Source organism: Leopardus geoffroyi, chromosome B4, assembly GCF_018350155.1.
Source record: "Leopardus geoffroyi isolate Oge1 chromosome B4, O.geoffroyi_Oge1_pat1.0, whole genome shotgun sequence".
NCBI classification, from domain to species: domain Eukaryota; kingdom Metazoa; phylum Chordata; class Mammalia; order Carnivora; family Felidae; genus Leopardus; species Leopardus geoffroyi.
Genome location: NC_059341.1, coordinates 59,538,296 through 59,560,210, shown reverse-complemented (window position 1 = coordinate 59,560,210; position 21,915 = coordinate 59,538,296). Strand labels below are relative to the sequence as shown.

General features: G+C 39.1%; 1 protein-coding gene across 12 annotated transcripts in view; it reads left to right on the top strand.

Annotated features, from left to right (window-relative positions):
- The window catches only part of LMNTD1 (lamin tail domain containing 1), a 523,246-nt gene that overhangs the window by 121,401 nt on the left and 379,930 nt on the right, over nucleotides 1-21,915 (top strand). The window lies entirely within an intron of this gene.

The following is a 21,915-nucleotide window of genomic DNA, read 5'->3' as shown; positions in this document are numbered from 1 at the left end:
AAATGGTACTCTGTCTCTTGGTCTTTAGAAAAATTGCTAAGTTTTTTTTCATCTCAGTGAAAAAGGTAATTACCATAGTGGAAGACCTCAGTGTCTTAAATTTTTTTAAAAAAATTTTTAAGTATTTTATTTTTGAGAGATAAAGAGAGAGAGCATTAGTGGAGGAGGAGCAGAACAAGAGAGAGATGCACAGAACAGACTCCAGGCTCTGAGCTGTCAGCACAGAGCCCAATGCACGGCCCAAACCCATGAACTGTGAGATCATGACCTGAGCCAAAGTTGGACACTTAACCTACTGACCCACATAGGCACCCCGGGGGCTTAATTTATATCATGGGAATTTTTTTTTTCTTGGGGTCTTGCTCTTCAACTTACTGGCTATTTGATCTCAGTCACTTTTTAAATCTCCATCTAGCACAGTTTGCTAATCTGTAAAACTATGGCAATAGTACCTATAAGCACCTGATAATTGTTAGCTGTTGACAGAATTTTGTCAGATGAATGTGCTGGAGTAGCCTTTCTACCCTTTTACCTGATAACTTCTGGGTGTAAAATGTCTGGTAGGTAAACTACAGTCACATCAATAGTGGGCATTATTATTAGGCCTGGGATTGAACCAGATGTTGAGAAAAATGAAAACATGGTCCTGACCTTAAACATCCTAAAAAATTTTTATGTGCATAAAATATATATGCAGTAGCAAAATTGTATTCAATTGTGAAGATTTATTAAACTATACACTTTGTGTATTTTTATGCATGTTTTTAATCAATAAAAGTTAGAACAAAAAATAGAAAATTGCTATGGCAATCCTATAATGTGGGATGATTAAAAAATAATGGCATTTATAGTCTGGTTGAAATTAGAAATTGGAATTAATTAATTTTTGGAACCATCACACTGATAATAAAGGAGAAATCTTAAATCACCACTAACCTGGTTACCTTATTAACATTGGAATTGGTTCTAAAACCAGATGAAAATCTTTGCCTACTTATAGGATAAGTAAAAGAATTGGTTTTCTCCGTGTCTTTACACTATTCGAACATGTTCTCCTAGAAAGCTTCGAAGAAATAAGTCTTACAGCAATTAATCAATCTGTGGTTTGCCAAAAGCAAGAGAGAGTTTTTCTTCTATCTGTAGTAGAAAAGTCCTGGGACAGAATGTCTGACCCTACTTATCATAAGGTCATCCTCGAGCTAGTCATTGAGCCATGGGGGATGAAGCTGCCACTGCCTGGCTTGTAATATCATGGGGAGTGAGAATATTGTGACTGACAGTCCCCAAGACAGCATGTTTTGGGGAGAGAGTGTTTCATTGAAGGAGATGAAAATAGGCAAACAATTCACATCCGTTTGCATAGCACGTAAGTTTTGACATTCTTTTGCTTGATCAAATTTTCAAAGTGGAGATAAGGAGACTAATTTAGAGATAATTGCTGCAATCTGGGTAGGAACAATGAGGACAGCAGCTATGGAGAAGAGATGTGATAAGGAGAGATCTGATGTATGTAGCATCTATAAAAATGCTTGACTCATTGGATGCAGAGGGAGAAATCCAAGGTGACTCCCAGATATCCGGTTTAGGTGACTTGGATAAACGTGGTGACATACCTCTTAAAAAAGGAAACAGGAACAGAAGTAACTTGAGGCAGAAAGGAAGTAATAAGTTCAGCTTGGGACATGTTGAGTTGTAGAAAATGATAATAAGTTGGAAAAACATAAGTAAAACCATACTGTAAAATTTTTTTTTTAATTTTTTTTTCAACGTTTATTCATTTTTGGGACAGAGAGAGACAGAGCATGAATGGGGGAGGTGCAGAGAGAGAGGGAGACACAGAATCGGAAACAGGCTCCAGGCTCCGAGCCATCAGCCCAGAGCCTGACGCGGGGCTCGAACTCACGGACCGCGAGATCGTGACCTGGCTGAAGTCGGACGCTTAACCGACTGCGCCACCCAGGCGCCCCTGTAAAATTTTTAAAAATAGATTCTTTGAACAAATCTAAGTTTACTTAATTCAAAACACTTATGAAGGAAAAAAAGAAGAAAAAGACAAGTTCAGTGACTTGAATTTCTTCTGGCAAAACTAGCACTTTGGCTTATTTGGATACTAAAGCAGCCTTGGCCTTCTTCTCTTGAGAGTATCCTTTTTCCACAGCATTTTATTACTACTGAGAATACCTCTTTAAAGAATATCATTTTTCTCATTTCAAAGTATTTCATACATTTTAGAGACCATTTGAAAAGACAAAGTAAAACAATCCATCATGTAAAATAATAAATACTTTGACAGTCTCTTGTCTCTAACATGCTTTCACTTATTATAAATAACATGTCATTATAAAAAATAGAAAAATATACAAATATATATAATATAAAATATATATAAAATAATATAAAATATTTATATTAAATATATTGACATATTAATATATTTTGATATATATTTTAAAAAGCATATTTAATATATTTATATAGTAATTAATATATATTAAAATATAAGTATATTTAATATATTTATATAGTAATTAATATATATTAAAATACAAATATATATACATATATAGATATAGAAAAAGAGTTAAGATCACTTAAATCTCACTACCTTGAAATAGCCACTGTTAGTGTTTTGTCTATGTTTTCATGAGTCTCATATATATACACACACACAGATGCAAATTTACTTAGATGGGATCATATCATACATGCTCTTTTTTTTTTTTTAATTTTTTTTTTCAATGTTTATTTATTTTTGGGACAGAGAGAGACAGAGCATGAACGGGGGAGGGGCAGAGAGAGAGGGAGACACAGAATCGGAAACAGGCTCCAGGCTCTGAGCCATCAGCCCAGAGCCTGACGCGGGGCTCGAACTCACGGACCGCGAGATCGTGACCTGGCTGAAGTCGGACGCCCAACCGACTGCGCCACCCAGGCGCCCCCATACATGCTCTTTTTATCACGGAGATCTATGTATTTTTAAAACTGTTTATTACTTACTTATGTTTCTTTTATGTTTCCTTCCTTTTCTTTATTCCTTTATTTTCTTTATTCTCTCTCCAAAATATCTTACTTACATTAATGATATATATGTTTATGTATATTTAGTAAATTATGTATTATGTAAATATATATACATATATTTTATATATGTATGTATAACGGATATATACAAAGCTATGGAGAAATTGGTAATTGTTTTAAATTTGTTTTTAAAAACTAAGGTCAAGGGTGTCTGGGTGGCTTAGTCAGTTAAACGTCTGACTTCCGCTCCGGTCGTGATCTCTCAGTTTGTGGGTTCTAGCCTGGCGATGGGCTCTGTGTTGACAGTTCAGAGCGTGGAGCCTGCTTCAGATTCTGTGTCTCCCTGTCCCCCTACTTTCACTCTGTCTCTCTCTCTCTCTTTCTCTAAAATAAAGAAACTTAAAAAAAAAAACAACCTAACATCATATTCTGTATACTTTTCTGTATCTAGCTTTCCTCCCTTTCTCCCCATTGTGAAAATCCTGTCAAATCATTTGTTTTAGGTACCACAATAGATTGTCTCATCTACTTGAGAGTAATTTTCCTAAGAGCAGGGACAGTGTCATATTTGTTTTCTGTAAAACCTAGTATCTCAAAGCATAGAGCAGGGACATAAGAGTGAATATACTGATGTTTTCAATAGCTTGAAGCTAGACTATTGAGGATGAAAATATTTAGGCTGAGTAATTCATCAAAGCTCATTTACGCAAATCAAGAAGTGACAGAACTCAACACCCCATGAAGTTGATATTATTATGTCTTCCTGTTTCATACATGAAAAAAATGAGGTACATAGACTTAAAACAACTTTTCCAAGAACTCAAAATCTGCTGATTGCATAGTACTACACCCCAGTCTCACAAATGCCAACAAAATGTTTTATCCCTCATGTTCTGTGAAATAAGTGTCAGTCATGATAAAATCAGCACACCCCTCTTGGATAAGAGAATAACTGAATCTTGAGGACTCAGATCATGCTCTTTACCAGGAGCTTTTCATGCTTCTCCAGCAGTCAGTTTTCCTCTTTAGTGGTCTTTTAGGTGAGTACTGGACATGAATTTTCACATTTCATTTACAGAAGAGAAGATGGAGACACAATGAGGTTATTTTATCAAGTGACATGCAAGAAGTCAGTAAAGGAAAGAGACAAAGAAGCCAGTTTTATTGATCCCCAGGCTACAATTCTGCCTCCCAACAAAACTTGAATTCTGGAAAACCCCGTTCAGCTTCAGTTTTGTTATAAAAGTAGATCTCAGCACTCAGTTATTTTATGGCTTTCAGGAGAAGAAAAGCAGGAAATGTGGTGATGCTTCATTAGGGGCTGGTACATAGCTGGGAATGCAGAGTCAGGCTGTGTCTCTCCTGAGCTGGGTGTGCTGCACAGATGGCCTATATCAGAACCTCCCAGAGAGTTTGTAGAAAGGCAGAGCCTGGATCCACCCACTGAATTGGAATCTGGAGGATGGAGCCTGGAATTTAGGGGATGAACTATGGGATACACTTTTAATAAACATGTCAGATAACTTTCATACATAGTAACAGTTGAGAACAATTGTTATGCCCTTCAAAGGACTCTTTTAGACATCTTGGCTTAGTGGGAAAGGCAGCCACTTACTGTAGATTCTTGGGGAAGTTACTTAAATTCCCCAATTCTTGGTTTCCACATCTATAAAATGGGGATAATAGCACTTATTAACACATGAAGATATCATAATAATAAAAGTAAAATATGTAAAGATTCTGGTACTTTATGATTAACTATAAATGGCATTAGGCCCAAATCAATCATAATTAGAGAGAAAGCTTGTGAGCTTTTGAAAACATGAATCTGATTCACTTGGTGTCACTTTCAGTTTGGAAAGAATCTTGAAGCAAGGAAGTTAGGAATCCAGTGATACGCAGTGACTAAACTCAAATGAAGGTCAAGATCTTAAAACTCTTTGTGAAGCACCATCACTCCCTCATGGCATTCTTTAGGAGCAGATGGAGGGGTAACAGGATGTGAAAGCAGACCCATAGGCATGGAACAGAGGATGGCAGTTGTGAAATACATTCAGATGGCGTGGTGCCGTTTAGATAATGATGGTAAAACTATGTTATGTTGACCCCGGTGCCAAATGGTGAAGCAATGATACCAGGACAACCTGGAAAATAGCAATATAAATACAGAACTTAGGGAAAATATGGGGATATGCCAAGTTAGGGGAAAAAAAAACAAAAACCAAAAAAGACCCAGAATCTTCATGAATTCTAACTTTATAAATGCATGTGATGGAAAAAGTACATCCCTTTTCACAAAAAAGGAAGCAACTAAAAAATGAAATTTAGAACCAATTCTAATGAGCACTGTAAGAAATTTTACCAAGACCGCTTCTTAGACATGACTAGAAATAAGTCACAATCTTCCATAGCCTTAGAGATCTCAGCAGTGGAAAGAATAACTAATTCTCTTAAGGCCGTTTTCAGTGGGAACAACCCCTCTACCCCCATTTTATAATAACACGGTAGAATGCTAACTTTAGTCTTATTTAGTCTTAAGTCCATTCTGAAATAAGAATATTAATAAACTGTCATTTCCATTAATAGGTTTCCTATGTTGTGCCTCTTGTTTTATGTTGTTATGCATTGTTCTTTAATACAAAAACAAATTAATCAAAGATGGGGAAGAAAATGTTAAGTACCATTTATTGAGTTCTCAGCTAAGGCTAAGATTTTTTATTTCTGTTGAGTTGTATGAGTTCTTTATATATTTTCAATATTAACTCCTTACTGGACACATGATTTGCAAATATTTTGTCACTCAATGGGTTGCCTTTTCATTTTGTTGATAGTTTTCTTCGTTGTGTGGAAGCTTTTTAGTTTGATGTAGTTCCGCATGTTTGTTCTTGCTTTTGTTGCCTTTGCTAACTGCTATTATGATGCTCATTTTACTTATGAGGAAATTAAGGAGCAGGCTCAAAATCATTGAACTTGTCAGGGTCAGAGGAAGGATTGGACCCATTCCTCCGTCTATGCACTAATTACCATACATAGAAGAGGGGCCACTCATGTTGTTGAATAAGAAGAATTTCTCCATCAGTGACTGGAGAAACCCTGATTGTGTTAGATTTTGTTATAAATCCACTCCTATGTTTGCCCTGCTTTCTATTCCTGGAACCATTCCCTCAGAGACCCAAAGGGTAACATTACAGCAATGAAATGAGCCATCTGTCACTGAATATTTTGGCTGCAAAGCTTTATTTTGGATCTAGTAGGCAGGAAAAAGACCTGACAGGGATTCTGCAGGGTGAAGTCCAGGGCAAAGGTCTGGTGATGACATTGCTGGTGAATGAAAATCCTTCTCTCCTACCTTTGAAGGTTTCCACGTGCCTGCTACCCAAGTTGATTATGATGATCTTAATCAGGAAATTGATATGATATTATCAGGAAATGATTTCCTCAATTGTCATACTGCTTCATTTTTGTTACCTGGAATCAGGGACAACTTACCTAATGACATAGAGGAAAAAGAAATAAAACATTTTAAATGACGTTAAAAATAATTTTCAGCCTGTGGCCAAGAATACCTAGAATATTTTTATTTTTAGAAGTTGATAAAATTATGCTTACATTTAGATTTCCAAAATTTATTTTTGAAGCAAGGTTTTCTGCTTTGATAAAGTTTACTCATTAAAAAAAAATGGAATTTCACAAGGCTTGCATTTCAGCTTAGGAAACCATGATAGGTCAACACTTTGTTTTAAATTGAATGCAGTGACTAAGGAAAAACACTTTATTTTACTTGCATGAATATATCAATTATTAATCAAAATCAAAATAAAAAAATACATGTTTAATAACCAGAAGAAAAATTCTGACATTGGCCTCTGAGATATAGGAGCCAGGGAATGTGCTTACAGGAAACTAGTTAGGAGCAACTTTTGTTCCAGTTAAACAGGAAAAGTCACCTTAAAATTCTTACTTCTATTAACCTCTCAATTTCCAACAATGTGGCTGTCAATTTACCATTTATAAACCTGGGATCATCTTAACCTTATAGGTCTTGGAATTTGGGTGATATATAGGCATTAAATTGGGGATATCTCCCCAGAACATCTCAATACCATGAAAGTCATCATCACTGAGCAAATATTTCACAAAGCATTTTAAAAAAAAATTTTTTTTTCAACGTTTATTTATTTTTGGGACAGAGAGAGACAGAGCATGAACGGGGGAGGGGCAGAGAGAGAGGGAGACACAGAATCGGAAACAGGCTCCAGGCTCTGAGCCATCAGCCCAGAGCCTGACGCGGGGCTCGAACTCACGGACCGCGAGATCGTGACCTGGCTGAAGTCGGACGCTTAACCGACTGCGCCACCCAGGCGCCCCTCACAAAGCATTTTTTAAAATGCTTATTTATTTATTTATTTATTTATTTTTAATTTTTTTTTTTTTCAACGTTTATTTATTTTTGGAACAGAGAGAGACAGAGCATGAACGGGGGAGGGGCAGAGAGAGAGGGAGACACAGAATCAGAAACAGGCTCCAGGCTCTGAGCCATCAGCCCAGAGCCCGACGCGGGGCTCGAACTCACGGACCGCGAGATCGTGACCTGGCTGAAGTCGGAAGCTTAACCGACTGCGCCACCCAGGCGCCCCTAAAATGCTTATTTATTTTTGAGAGAAAGAGAGAGCATGAGCAGGGGAGGAGCAGAGAGAGGGGGACACAGTATCTGAAGCAGGCTCTGTGCTGATAGCAGAGAGCCCGATGTGGAGCTTGAACTCACAAACCATGAGATCATGACCTGAGCCAAAGTCGACGCTTAACTGACTGAGACACCCAGGCGCCCCCTTCGCAAAGCATTTTAACACTTGCTAGTACCTTGCCCACCTGCAAGTGTGCCTAATCCAAGACAAAATATTGACCTAAATATAAAGGAGACATAAGTCATTTTGAATAAACAATTTAGTAACATAAATAATAAATGTTTTATTTTTATTATGTGTAAATGGAAGAACAAAGTGCATGAAAACAGGATGGTAAACAAAAGGACTTTGAAAGTTACAAGTTTAGCCAGGGAAGAAGCAGTTATTCTTTGAGGAAAGGACAGGTTTCCTTGGTAGGTGCTGTGATGCTGAGAGAAGTCAATCACAGGAGCCACTTGGCTTGGCAGAGAGTGAGGGAGCTCCCGACAAATTGCTCACAGAATGGCCGGAAGCAATGCAGACCTGGTTAGGGAAGAGCTATAGCGGTTAGCTCTAGTGGAGCCCGATGGGTCATAGAAGGCAGTTAACGGAAACGATGCTAAAGGCTCAGGAACTGGGGGTTAGGGGATGGAGGGCAAGATGGCTCAAAGCCAATGGCTGCGAATAAAGGAGAGGATATCAAGGGGTTGCTGAATTAAAGATGTAGGGTTGGCAGGACAGCGATGGTTTCTTATTTTTTGTAAGGCAAGTTTGTATATTTTAGTGTCTCCTAGAACTATGTACTAAGGAAAATTGGTTGCTAAAGTAATGTTGCAACATTCTTCAAAGGACATTGAGTCTTTATCATGTCAGTCTAAACTTTTAAACTTGACACTTCCATGTCCAGAAAGTTAGACATGATTCTCAATGTTATTTCTAACAGTTTCTGGCTGTACTTATAATATGTTGATCTTTTGAGGATACAAGTCTAACAATATTGTTATTAGTTCTGCTTGCTAGGTGTGGTAGGCAGAATTCTAAAATGGTCACCCAAGAATCCACAGAACCTCTGGAAATGGTGTATTATATAGCAGAGTTAACCTTTTAAGAGAGAGGTTATTCAGGTACAACTAATCTAACTGCATGAACCCTTAAAAGCAGGGAGCTTTCTCCTAAAAATGGCAGAAAAGAAAGACAAAGAGATTCAAGACCAGAAGGGGAACCTGAGTGGCTCAGTTGGTTAAGTGTCTGACTCTTGGTTTTGGCTCAGGTCATGATCTCACAGTTTGGTGAGTTTGAGCCCCATATCAGGGTCCATGGTGACCGTGCAAAGCCTGCTTGGGATTCTCTCTCTCCCTCTCTCTCTGCCCTTTCTCCACTCGTGCTCTCTCAAAATAAATAAATAAACTTAAAAATATATATTAACAAAAATAAAGATGCAAGAAGGATTTCATTGGCTTAAAGATGGAGGGACCACATGATGAAGAATGTGTGTTGTCTCTAGAAACTGAGAGCCATCTTGGGCCGACAGCTAGCAAGGAGATGGAGGTCTCCATCCTATGATAACAAGGAGCTGTGTTTTGCCAACAATCTGAATGCACTTGGGAACAGATTCCTCCTCAGAGCATCCAGATGCGAGCTCAGCGCAGCTGACACTTTGACCTTGGCCTTGTAGATCCAGCCAAGACCACCAGACTTTTCAACCCACAGAACTGTGAAATAATAAATGGACACTATTTTAAGTTGCTAGTTTGTGGCAGTTTGTCACACAGTAATAGATAAATGTTATCTGTTATGTCTAGGCAAATGGGACTCCTGCCTGAGTGATGGAAAAAATAAACCTCATCTACGCATTCATTCTAAATTTCCCTGATCCTGTGGCTTCATCTTATATCACATTTGGTCATTAGCATATATTCTACTTTGTCGGGCACAGGAATATGATGATGCCTCTGTGTATTTCTTTCTGACAGCCTGGAATGAATGATGCTGCACTTAATTGTGTATCCTCTGGTGCAGGATTTAGCTCCATGAGAGCAGAAGTCAGTTTCACCAGCTGCCCTGTGCAGGGAAATCATCCTTGACAAGCTGAGATTTGCCTCAACTGTCACTCACTCTTTGAAATTCTTCTCATTTATGGAATAAAATGTAAAAACAAAAATACATCAGAGGCTGTTAAAATTGGGGTGTTGCAGAAGGAAAAAAGACCCTTTACTGTAACATCAGGCAGATTTTCAAAAGGTTCCTAGGGAATGCAGCATTAGCTGCTAATGCACTTGGACGCTTGTGTTCAGGAGAATATATGCTTCTTACATATTCATGAGGGAGCTTCAATGTGCATACATCTCAGTGTTAAGGAGAATCAAAACAAACTAAATCTGGAAGGTTGTCCCACATTCCCTTTAGAGCTAGGACTGTGAAGTACCCCCTGATCCAACCTTTAAAAACCTTGATCTAAAACAGAAAAAAAAAAAAATTCTAGGAACCTGCTTTATGTTTTATTTTCTTTCTTTCCTAGTTGGAGGTGAGAAAAGAGACGAAAGCCCAAGCAAAACCATTATCTTCAGGCCTGATAAACTAATAGGTTGATGTTACCCTAAACTCTGCTTTGAAGGACCCAACCCCATCTACTGGGTGAACCAAGTTGAAGCAATCATGAGTTCCAGTCCCTGCTCTTTTCTTATTAGAAAATAAGAATTTCTCATCTCAAAAATGAGGAAAGTAATACTTAGCTCATAGGGCTGTCAGGAGAGTGAAGTAAGAAGTATATGGAAAGCCTTTAGCATTGTACCTGGCATTGTAAGGGCTCCATGGAGCAGTTTATTGATGTTATTTTTACCTCCCATTTCTCTGGAGGAGACACAGGGTTGTGTGCCTAGAACTCACTGGTTAATTCCTGATATAGCTTTTGCAGTGTAAGATTCAGTTCTTATAGTTTGCAGTTAGCAATGACTGAGCAGCACAGGAGCTGTAGGACCTGATGAAGATGGAGGGTTGTTAGCTTAGTTAACATGTGTCACACACTTTCAGTTACAGCACTACTTTAAAGGCAGTGTTTAGAAATGATCGATAAACTTGTGACAATCTGCATACATAACTATATATTTGGAAATACACATCCAGATGACCATTATTATTGATTATAATACAGGGTGATATAGAGGAGTACAGAGTCCTTTTAGAGGGATTTTGTAGGTAACTAATGTCTACATCAGATTTCATAGTTTATAAAATCTTCCACAGCCATTAGTATAACAGTCCTTTTGGGTTATAACATCTCATAAGCATCATCATCTTCGTTGTTATCCTCATTAATCATTAAATGAATGATGACATTAAGATTCAGGAAGGCAAAATGACTTGCTTGAACTTGTTTGTGCTTTAAATTCCTAGGAGAAAGAAAGATAGAAAGAAAAAGAAAAAGAAAGAAAGAAAGAAAGAAAGAAAGAGAGGAAGGTATGGAGGGAGGGTGGGGGAGAGAGAGAAAGAAAAGAAAAGAAAAGAAAAGAAAAGAAAAGAAAAGAAAAGAAAGAGAAGAGGAGAGGAGAAGGGAAAAGGAAAGGAAAGGAAAGGGGAAGGGAAGGGAAAGGGGAAGGAAAGGAAAGGAAAGGAAAGGAAAGGAAAGGAAAGGAAAGGAAAGGAAAGGAAAGGAAAGGAAAGGAAAGGAAAAAGGAAAGGAAAGAAAAAGGAAAGGAAAGGAAAGGAAAAAGGAAAGACATTCCTAACGACTAAGATTTTTTTCCCCCTTTCTAAATACTCCTATGAAATACAGTCCCAGTAAGTTGAGCAACTGACTCTTGGTTTCGGCTCAAGTTGTGATCTCAGTTTGTTGGTTCGAGCTCCATGTTGGGCCATGTGCTGGCAGTGTTGAGCCTGCTTGGAATTCTCTCTCTCCCTCTCTCCGCCCCTCCCTCCCCCATCTCTCTTCAAAAATAAATAAATAAACATTTAAATAGATATTCCTGGGGCACCTGGGTGGCTCAGTTGGTTAAGTGTCCAACTTCGGCTCAGGTCATGATCTTGTGATTTGTGGGTTTGAGCCCTGCTTTGGGCTCTGTGCTGACAGCTCAGAGCCTGGAGCCTACTTTGGATCCTGTTTCTCCCTCTCTGTCTGCCCCTCCCCTGCTCGCACTCTCTCTCTCTCAAAATTAAATAAACATTAAAAAACAATAATAATTAAAAAATAAAAAGATATTCCTATGAAGGCAATTTACTTCCAAGGAGTTATTGACACATTCAATTGGGGAAGAACAGATTAATTCTTGTATGTACCAGGACACCAATGAGAGATAATCCTTATATGATACAATAAGTTATAGCAATCTAAATTTGTTATCAAGACAGGTAAATTAAGAAATCTGTTCCAAACTTCAGTGTGTTTTGTAATTAAGAATATGATTGAGATATGGGGTGATGTTGGACTTGTGATATTTAGGAAGAAGGTGGAACCATGCAATGAGGTTCCTAGATACTTCTATTTCTCCATAACTCATTCATGGCATAAATCTCTACAGGAAAGAAAGACATGTTTTGAAGTGCACTTTTATTTCTAGTTGTATATCTGTGGCCATGGAAAAATAAATTTGGTGCCTGTAAATTCAAAGGGTTGGAAAAAGAGTCATATTCACTTAGAAGCTCATTTATAACAGCTTCATAATTTCAGAGTTTTAAAGTTGCTTCCATACAAATATATCTCATCTGTTTTCCTTCCTCTGTCCACATTTGAAACACGTGGAATCTTGGTAATAAAACCTCTAAGGGCAATGCTATTATAAACATTGTAGGGAAAAGAAGTTCAGGGACTTCTTGGAGAGTGTATCTTAGGGAAGGGGAGATCCTACCCCTTTTCCTTGGCGATACTGTTAGAAATAACAGATTAGTTACGTGTTCAAGACGCTTGTGGTTTTTTTCCCTTCTGGCAACTACTCAGCTATTGCTTTGCCTCCAATAGAAACCATCCCAGTTTCTACACAGGCATCTGTGTTCTGTGGTTCCCAAAGCACAGGACCTTGGGGAGTTGCCTCGCAGTTTGCCATAGGTTGATCTTGCATTAACATGTACATTTTGATTTTTATAAAAATGATAGTTCTACACAGTTAACTCTGGTGCAACTTAGAATAATGCTGCAAAAACTTTGTCACTGGACTTTTGCCTTGGTGGGATTTGGAGAATATAGCACAGTCAGAGAAATCGAAAGGAATCTATCACCTGGGGGGAAGCATGCGTCTTTTTGATAAGCAAGGAAGTAACCATAACCCAGGGGAATACAGTATGTTCTTTCCCTCAGGGTTGGGGAATGATGGGGGAGTAATTCAAGAATGTTCTGATTGGTAATATAAAATGGGCACACAGAGAAGGCTGTTTCCGGAAGAGGTGAGCTAGGATATATGTACAGGTCCTTGGGAAAATGATAAGAGGAGCTTAGCTGTCAGTAGATAGGCTGCTCCTAGGTCACAACCCTCAGTTTGTTGTATATTTTTATGTTATTCGAGTATCTGAGTTAATAGGAAGTTTTGGTCTATATCTTGTGATTAGAAGAAGAAATTTACCCGTATACCAGGTACTGTTCTGGGGCTGATGAGAACCAGTGAGCTGCGTGACCAGTGCCAAATATAAGTCAGGGAGATTGGGTGTCCAACAAGGCAGAAGGAGGAGTCTAGGACTCTCTCTCAAGTGAACCTAAGGTCAGGAAGTTGCCTCAATGACTTATCTAGATCAGTCCATGCATAGCGGGATATAAAAATGGGATTGTTCTTTTTGTATTACTGAGGGATTAAAGGCACAAAGTACCTCACTTTCTACATTTAAAGTGATGTCAGGGTGTAGTGAGAGATGCCGGTGCTGAGAACCAGCCCTATAACCAACCACCTTCCCTGCCTTCCCTTCCCAGCTAAGGTCCCCAAATAAACTGTGTGTGTGTGTGTGTGTGTGTGTGTGTGTGTGTGTGTGTGTTGGGGGGGGGGCGGTTGGAGATAAAATGCTGCCTTTAAAAAGGTGCTATCTTTGTGGAGAGAAGTTTTTCTTTCCATATACTGTATACATTATCACCTCCCAAGGCCAAGGAAGGGATATCTCAAGATACTTGCCAAGACAGTTTGTGGGGATGGGGTGGGTGGGGTGGGGTGAAGGTGGGGGTGGGTAGATGGGGGATGGGAGGGGGCAGGGTGCCGAACTTTTCTGCCCTCCCCACTTCCACAGACTCAGAAACTAGGATCTCTTCATTGAAATTTGAGTCCCATTAGACTGCTGAGTGCCAGTTGTTCCTGGGGCAAATAGATTAAGTTCTGCAAAGAAACAGGCCAGGAGACCAGATTGCGTAGACACAGTAGTTCTTCCTCTATTGACAAGGGCATGAAAATTGAGTAGATGGGGTGAGGCTATATTCTGGAAGATGAATTCTCTGAAGCAAGAGGCCATGAGGCTGATGGCCAATGGTGGGAGCTAAGAGTGGGTGGCCAGAGCCCCCCTCCCAAATCTGCAAATCTTGCAGCGGGAAGGCTGGTCCTGCAAAGAACCCCATACATTTTCTACACCAGTGTTTGACTCCCAGACACACAAACAGCAACAAAAGTTGCTGTTGGAGAAACAGCACTGATAATAGTGAGAACCACAACTTTGCTCCATCAAATAAGGAGGCATTGACCCATTCTTTCATTTCTCACTGCTCTAACGCTGGAGGAGCCAGCACCTAGAGGAGGAAGGAATGAGGCCTGCTAGAACAGATCAGAAATACCTCTTCCTAAGGGCCATCTCTAGTCCCCACCACATACATTCACACATTCTCCTTAGCCTGAGCTAAAGAGAGAAAAGGAAAAATATTTCAATTCAGCAACTGGAAATTTCAAGACAAATAGTACTGTGTCTTAAACACTGGAAGTAGACTGTTATAATAAGTGAAAGTGGCTGAAAATACTTTTAAGGCATTAATCAGCAAGGAGAAAAAGGGGAGCATCGACAGAAATATTAAATATTTGGAGGCAGTTATTTATTGGAAGAAATAAGATGTTTTTGTTTACACCCAGAACGAATTGAAGCTCCTCAGTAAACTGGGGAAAATGTAACTGGGCAGACTGAAGGTGATAAAAAAAAAAATACAGTGCAGCAGCTAAGCTGAGTCCTACCAAGAAGGAAGAAAGAAAAGGAAAAAGAAGGAAAGGAAAAAGTGTGTGTGTGTGGGGAGGGGGCGGGGAGTAGGAGAGTCTTTTATCTGCTTCCACCAAGAAGAAGGCTGTGGAAGCTTCCATAATGGGCCTCAGGAACTGCCCTCAATGGAGACTGAGTCCAGAAGGTAATTCTTAAGTCTCTTGTATGACATCTGATCGTTCAATAATAAACAAAACCAATGGCTGCTCCCTTTCATGATTGTCATTTAAGCATATATAAGTGTCTTCCTCTAGACTGAACATGCATAGTTCTTCATTGAAATCTTTCATGACTTGTATCCCTTTCTCATGCTCTCTAAAATGTGGTCGCTTTGGCTTTAATATATAGTATTTTGACACGAAGCATTTTCTAAGTCTTTCATTTCCCTTCATGCACATAAGTGATCATTTGATGTCCTGCCTTGAATGTGAGAAGTGGAAGCTAATTCAATACTACTGAACACATTTACAAAGGAAAAGAATTTTTAAGTAAGTTTCCCAACGCACACAAATAGATGAATGGCCAGGATAAATTCGTTCTCCCATTTCTAGAAAATGAAATAGGAATAGATTCTTTCCACTAAAACAGAAAGTTTATTTCTTACCATTCTTTACACTTGTTTATGCCAAAAAATAAGAGTGGCCACTGAGATTGTCTACATTTTGATAAAACACACACACACACACACACACACACACACACACACACTTTTGTTTTCTTGATCAAGAAAGTGTTATTTGCCTCCACACTTCCAACCTGGCTAATTGTAATTGTCAAGTTGCCAAAATAAGTTACCCTTAAATTGAGAATTTTATTGGAACAGTCATCATAGATGGCTGCCACACAGATTGAAGGGCCACAAATACATCATCTGTAATGCTGGGAGGAACTTTCCTGAAGAATATAAATTTTACTCCCACATGATTTTTACTTTATGGGAGACCATAACTTCTGGAATTCCTAATAAAGAAGGAAAAGAGGGTTGTTTTTAGTAGATGCTTTTAGAAGGAACGATTGAATGTATTCTGCCAAAATGAACTCTTAAAGACTGTGCAGGTGCCTCATAAATACCTAGGTTTAGCCTATGTCAGGGACACATTTACTACTTTGATACTATGAATAATATAGACATTTACTATCCAGTATGACTCTGTAGTAGAACTTACATCAGGCACACTTAGATCACAGGAGCTTTAAAAAGCTAACTTTTTGGTACACTTGAAAAAATAAAGCAATAAGATATACTCTTGGCTGTGGATTAATGACTGTTCATAGAAATCAGAGATTTTCCTTTTTTCTGCTCACTGCTCTTCTTAAATGAAATGACAAGTCAGCATTCATATGCATATATTTAAATAAACACACACACATAATTTTTTTCAAAGATCACAGTGCTTTGAAAGTATTGTTGGGCACCTGGGTGGCTCAGTTGGTTAAGCATCCAACTCTTGATTTTAGCTCAGGTCGTGATCTTGCAGTTTGTGGGTTTGAGCCCCGCCTTGGGTTTTGCACTGATGGCACGGAGCCTGGTTGGGAGTCTCTCTCTCTCCCTCTCTCTCTGCCCCTCTCTCACTCACGTTCTCTCTCTCTCTCAAAAATAAACAAATAAGCATTTTGAAAAAGTATTGTCTTATAGGTTCTTTATTCACAAACTTCTTTTTCAAACATCAATGAGGGTTGTTTTCTCTGTTAAATAACAACTATAGTGAACATTTGCAGTGAGTAAATTCTTCAAAGGGATTTATTTTCTCTTTTTTCTTTTGGGTATTCTGGAAGGGTGTTTATTTGCTCCTGTCAAGTGCACCTCTGGAGAGGCTGGACTTTCCAGGCGTAAAGGCTGTGAAACTAACGTCAGCTATATAGAAATGCCAAACTTCTTTGCTCGAGTACCCAGTAAAGGAATTTCCTAAAAACTATGCACCTTCTCAGTCATTTTTAAGTTGACATCTAAATTCACTTTAATTGTTAATTGAAGGAAATTCATTTTTTTGTTACTAGGAAGTAGAAAATACTGAACATCTTGTAAAATGAAATAAGAGGAGGATTGACTGTAATTGGATAAATATTTCACAATATGATTTGATTAAATATATTTTAATTACCTAACTGGATAAAGCACCCTGAATAGCAAAGAAGCATGTAAAATTTACAGCTATGGGGTTTTTCAAATATTTTAGATTTTTTTGTTCTATAAAGTTCTGTAAAGTACTCCGGTTACATTGAAAAGGATCAGTATCAGGGGCGCCTGGGTGGCGTAGTCGGTTAAGCGTCCGACCTCAGCCAGGTCACGATCTCGCGGTCCGTGAGTTCGAGCCCCGGAGCCTGTTTCCGATTCTGTGTCTCCCTCTCTCTCTGCCCCTCCCCCGTTCATGCTCTGTCTTTCTCTGTCCCAAAAATAAATAAACGTTGAAAAAAAAATAAAAAAAATAAAAAAAAAGAAAAGGACCAGTATCATTGATCTGTATTTGTTAATTATTGTGAATTCAGAAAAAATTTTAAAATAGGTTAAAATAACTTCTTTTTTAATGCAAACTTCATCTTTTTAAAAAAATTTTTAAATTTGAGAGAGAGAACCAGCAGGGGAGGGGCAGAGAGAGAGGGACAGAGGATCTGAAGCAGGCTCCACGCTGACAACAGACAGCCTGAAGCAGGGCTTGAACCCACGAACTGTGAGAGCATGACCCGAGCTGAAGTCGGATGCTTAACCGATTGAGCCATGCAGGTGCCTCCATGCAAGCTTCATCTTAACAGATGGGAAGATGGGAGATTCTCTGTGTTTAGGATGCCTTGATCAATCATAGAAGGAGTCTTCTTCCAAACCAGTCTTTCCCTGTTTACCTTTGTTTGGGGCCTTGGAGACTTTTACAACCCCAGAGAAATGCCCAGTAGTAAGATTTGATATGTATATGTGTGAAGGCATGCCTTTCTTTTATAAAAGAGGAGAAGGACTGTGGAGAGGTAGCCTCATTTTCAGGCAAATCAGTTTTTGGAAAGAGCATGTATGAAAGTTGACGATTTGGAAATTTAGTCCCTTAAAACTATTTGTGTATGTAACCCCGAGCAAAGCCCAGTGTAAAGATCACCTATCTAGGCAATATCTTTCCTCATCTCTTACAATCGAGTACAATTTTATAAGGCATACCTTGAAGTGAATCTTGATCTACTGCCAGTCTTTGCTCTGCTTGTTGCAGTCAGATTGACTAATAAACAGGTGAATAATGGCAACATCATGATTCAGCGGTATGATGGTAAATGTTTAACACCTGGCTCTTGCAGAAGGAAGGAAGCCTGCTTTATAGCGTTTGCCCATGTCTGTGGTATAAATACTCCCACCATGGACTATTTCAAGCTACAGTATGAAGTAATCTGGCTTGCAAAATACCTGAAATTAACTATCAGCTCTCAAGCTCTCATGAGCTGGTCTGAGCCAACTCTAGCACACCAATGTGTCATGATTTATTAATTACACTATTCTGATTAGAGTCAGCTGGAGAAGCAGTGGGTTTGCAGTCTCCCAGGATTTTTCAAAATGCATGCTTACATTTGCACACTTATAAAAAAAAAAACCCGATACCTCTCTTCAGGTTTCCACCTGACACCTCTACTGCCATCTGTACTGTTCTTTGGCTTTGTACCTAGAATGATGACTGACCTGTCTTTACTTGGTTTCAGCCCTTACTGTGATTTTATTCCATGTGTGTGCAAACCATGTTTTGTTCCTGGTACCAAAATTATGTAATTGAACAAATGTCTGCTTCCTAATATGCTTTACAAAATATTGTCGTTAAGCTGGCCTGTTTTATTCATTATCTTTGCAATTTTGGTTTTATTTGGGGTATTTATAAGATACTTTTTCAACCTGAAGATACCATTATATTTAATGGGTCATGACCCTTTGATGTAATCCCTTGGAAGCAGAGCCTGAGATAAAGATTTGAGTGCAATTTAGAGGTGCAGGGGACACCAATACGGGAGCAGGGAAAGAATACAAGGAAGGGAAGGCAGCTGATTAAAGGTGCATTATTAAGCCAGCTACCACAATGAGTGACTAGAGCTTATTCTTGTGGGTAAACACATGCCTCAGAATTACCCTGCTGAAGAGATAGGCTGCTGGGGCATTTATACATGAGTCCCTGAGAACCATTGGTTGAGAGCTGCTTCTGAGGGCTGTTTCTGAGGTTGCTCATCCTGGCTTTTCCATGGTAGCTTTGTAGGCAGATTGTCTTTTGGTCCTGGGAAGTGTCCTCAGGCCAGAGATGCAAATATTGGCAGCTGGAAGAGGCCCAAGGAGGAAGGGTGGGCACTGACCCAACGTCTGCTTTGTGTTAAAACTTTCGCCAAATATGGGAGTGCTTCATTAGTATTACTATTTTCTCTAAAAAAAACCTCCAGTTTCTTATACATGTACATGGTACCTAAGGAAACCAAACTCAAATCAATCACGTTTTGTCTTGACCAGGGTTTCTTACATTAGGCAGGCATTTGAATCTCATAGGAAAATGACTCCAAAGACAAAAACCAGAGACCCCACTTATTCTTAAATGCATCATAACTTGAGAGCCATTTCTTTAGAAAATGATTCCCAAATATTGGTCCACCCAGGGGATGGTGGGAAGTTTATTATGAAACAATTATCTGGGGTTATTGTATTGAAAATAGATCCAGGGTGCACCTGGGTGGCTCAGTCAGTTAAGCATCCAACTCTTGATTTCAGCTCAGGTCATGATCTCACAGTTTGTGGGATGGAGCCCCACGTTGGGATCCATGCTGACAGCACAGAGCCTGCTTAGGATTCTCTATTTCCCTCTCTCTCTCTGCTCCTCTCCTGCTTGTGCGTGCATGCATGAGCTCTCTATCTCAAAATAAATGAATAAACTTAAAAAAAAGTAGATCCATGGATGCTCCCCAGTCCTCCTTTCTTTGGAGGTGTGGCTTCAGGTATATTTGTTTGTTTAAATCATCAAGTGATAATAATGTACAGTCTGGTTTGGGAAAAATGGCAAAAAAAAAAAGTCAATGCAGTGGTCAGAGGGCTGCATCTACAAAGGCTGGAACCAGGGATGATTTCTAAGCAAGAAACTGTAACTATATTTTTAATATATATGTCAACATTTCTAAGGGCCTGGTGGAGCAGAGTGTGTCTTTACCCTATCTGGCAAAATTGGAATTAACAGTGAATGCAGCTATATTTCCTGGTGGTAAAGAAAGCCCACCAGTTCTGCATCTATGTAACCTTGCCCTATCTGAGTGAGTGTGGACTGATAGGGAGGCACTTACTAGACTAGTATTGCTGCTTGCAATCTGGACCAGAACAGTGACCAGATCTACTGTCCCTTCCAAAGGTGGAAGTTTGGGTGTAAATGGAGAAAAGGGAAAATAGTAGGTATGGGTAAAGGAATGAATACATGGGTTATGTAATGAGGGGGATCCGGTGTTACATTAACACCTCAAAAAAGGCTCAGAGCAAGAGAGGATATGTCACTTGATATGGTGAAGCCATATATTGCTGGCATTGCTATTGCTTTTGGAACCTGATGAGATGGGATGGAAGTCTGAAAACCTGAGCAGCCTTAGCTTAGGTGACATTTTCATATGATGTGATGATGATGAACTAGATGGTTATTAATGACTGGATGAAATTCTAGTAATGGCCAATATTTTTTAGCTTTTATGATTGTTTTGCTATTAGGGTTTGTGTTTGAGGACCAGGGTATGGACTGTGATACTGTGATTTGTAATAAGAAATATATATTTGGTCTAAGTCCCATTTTTAGAAAGGAGCTGCTAAAATCCTTAAAATTTCCTAGGTGAATAGCGTGATGAAGGTATCTTGATATCCATAACAAACACTTTTCAACCACACCTGAGTTTATGTTAATGAGATAACTTTTGGACAGCACCTGAGGGTGGGGGTTGGTTGCCAGGGGAACCTCCTTCCAGAAGGAAAAAGAGGCTAGAGATTGAGTTCAGTCACTAATGGCCAGATTTAATCAATCGTGCCAGTGAAATGAAGCCTCTATAAAAACCCAAAAGAATGGGGTTTGGAGAGCTTCCAGGTTGGTGGACATATAGAGCTTTGAGCAGAGTAGCACACTCAGAACATGGAAGCTGTGTGCCCCTTCCTGTACCTTGTCCTATGCACCTCTTCCTTGTGGCTGTTCCTTAGTTATATCCCTTTGTCATCAACTGGTAAATAGAAGTGCATGTTTTTGAGTTCTGTGAGCTGCTCTAACAAATTAATCAAAGCTGAGGAGGGGTTCATGGGAACCTCCAATTTATAGCTGGTTGGTCAGAAGCACAGGTGACAACCTGGACTTGTGGTTGGCATCTGAAATGTGTGTGCGTGTTATGAGGGAGGCAGTCTAGTGGGACTGAGCCTTTAACCTGTGGGATCTGATGCTGTCTCCAAGTAGATAGTGCCAGAATTGAGTTGAATTGTAGAACATTCAGCTGATGTGAAAGAATTCCTTGGTGTGGAACCACACACACACACACACACACACACACACACACACACACATTGGAATTGTCAGAATTTTAGAAACAGGCCTGGGAATGTTTGCCAACTATGCTTAAGCACTTTAGAGGAAATCTTTTTCCTTTGTCAGTGACACAGTTGATTAATACTTTGCCTCCTATTCACTTTCATCTTCTAATACACATGCCCTCCCAGATTGTCTGCCATAAATATGGAGTACTTTTTAACTTTCTATTACACAGACTGTTTTCTCTTTTTCTTTTTTGTTCATTTTTATTTATTTTTATTTTAGAGAGAGTGTGAGCAGGGAAGAAGGGCAGAGGGAGAGAGAGAGAATCTTAAGCAGGTTCCATGCTCAAGGTGGAGCCCTACACAGGGCTCAATCCCATGACCCTGGGATCATGACTTGAGCCAAAATCAAGAGTCAGATGTTCAACCAACTGAGCCACTCAGGCATCCCTGGACTATTTTCTTAAAAGTTGAATTAAATTAAATTAAATTAAATTAAATTAAATTAAATTAAAAGTTATATTAAGGAAGACACTTGTTGGGATGAGCACTGTGTGTCATATGTAAGAGATGAATCACTGGGTTCTACTCCTGAAGCCA